The sequence below is a fragment of the Dipteris shenzhenensis genome, chromosome 20 (assembly GCF_047967505.1).
Source record: "Dipteris shenzhenensis isolate YYH24624 ecotype China chromosome 20, Dip_SZ_1.0, whole genome shotgun sequence".
Taxonomy (NCBI): Eukaryota; Viridiplantae; Streptophyta; class Polypodiopsida; order Gleicheniales; family Dipteridaceae; genus Dipteris; species Dipteris shenzhenensis.
Window position 1 is genome coordinate 17,609,760 of NC_141615.1, and position 2,108 is coordinate 17,611,867.

Genomic DNA, 2,108 nt, shown 5'->3' on the forward strand with positions numbered 1-2,108 from the left:
CATGCAAACATAAGATGATCCACATATCCTAGTGGTTGCAACATGTATCCCTATTCTTGCAAGTCACCATACAAGAAGGCATTCTTTACATCCATCTAATGTAAAGACCATCCTGTACTTGTTGCAACCATGGCAATGATGCTCTCATCATTACCATCATTGCAACCAAGCTTAACTTTTCCTCAAATCTATGCAATATGTATGTTTTTAGGACAATATTTAATTCTCTACTTTTGTGCCAAAAGTGTTTCAAGCGTCTACCAATTCTAAGCAACAAACTTAGAGACATCCCCATAGTGGAAATAATCCACAAAAAGGGCTCAACCTAATATGCCCAAATACTTTTTTCTAATCACCCACATTAATGCCCTGCATGTAGTTTGTTCTGTCAATCTAATGTTGCAACCAACCCACGATATGGGAAGTAAGGCTTAGATTTTCTCAATCCCTTGATTATTTGATGGTTTCTTTTAGGATCTTGATGCAACTCCCCAAATACCCTTTGGATGAGAAGTATTGTGACAAAGAGTAATCATGACGAAAAACCAATCTTCCTTGGTACATGCAAGTTAACGTGGAATAAAAAACCATGTCTGGGGCATTGCTTTTTTGGGTGCTTTACCACTAGTTTGGTAACAGGACATTAAGGTGTCCTAAGACGCAAAAATGTCATGCTAAGTGGCCATGTTTAAAGAATTTTCACGAGCTAGATGCAATGAGTTTTCATATCCTATCTTTATCATGTCCTTTCTTATGATCCAAATTTTATTTAAAATTTAATTTAAGCTATAATTACATGTCCTAGGATCAAAAGTTATAGAATTTTCTCCACCCTAAATTCTTGGTTGTGAAAACAACACCCAAAAATAATAGCTTTAGGTTTTGTGAAAAGTGGGTCTTATAAGTTCCTAATGAATAATTTTTTGGATCTATAAAATTATAATCATTTCATCTTCTTTCAATAAAAATGTCCAAAATTTAGGGATGTACCTAGGATTTGATTGCTATTTTCACTTATTTTTGTTACCAAACAGGCTAAAAATGACTCGTAATCGATAATTTTTATCTCAAAATAGGTATTTATATTTTAAGGTTTCTATACATGGATGGAAAATTCTTTTATATCAAAGATAATGTTACATAGTTCTGAAAGTGGTTGAATGTATTTTTTTAGTCTATGCAAATAAACAATTATCATAAGTGCACCTAGAGAGTAATATAGTGTAAAGTTAAAGGTAATATATTCCTTAAGAAAAATTTCATGTCATGCATGGTTATACATAGTAATATGGGTTATATAAGATATATTCCCACACTTGTATAGTTATATAAGGCCACTATATGAGATATAGAAGGTTTCAATGTTGCATAAGCTCCATTGTATCGGACTATGAGCTTTTGAAACCTAATTGAATGGTTAAAAAATGATTACTCATGAATTGATGTTATATTATATCATGTAAAACAAAATTGGCGATGGCCTTCTTCAGCAGTGATGACATCCAATTTTTAGAGGACATTGACATTAGACACCTTCCTCTTCACCCCATTTTCCTCAATTTTAGGAGTTGGTGTCAATGTATCCACGTTTTGTACGTTGAGGTTGAAATACTAGAGTTGATTGAACCCCGCAACCTCTTGTCATGGGCTTGTAGTCCACATTACCGTGGCCGAAGGCCTTGGGTAGCTGTAAGAATGCGGCCTAGAGGAAGCTGAAAAAACTTGAAACTTTCTTTTGCAAAATAACGTCACTCAGTATTGTCCCTCGCGTATCCTCATATTATACAATAAAGTGTTGGAGGCGCCCAAGTATTTCAGTTTTATGCAACAAATCATTTCTCAACCATCTCTTCCTACTTTTTATGAGTTCAAATGTCAACTTTTGCGTTATGCTCGCCTTTACTCTCAAGTCCACCAAAAACATAGCGTTCCTGCTTCAGAGGGGGCTCTTCTCTCCGGGATTCAAAAAGATCAACCCAGCTCCAAGAAGCCCTCTCCCACTCCTAACTCCAATAACTCCTCTAGTAGTAAACCCGCCTGGCACACCCTTCCCAAAAAGAATAGGTTTTGTCAGCATTGCCAGAGAGTTGGGCATATTGATGATGAAT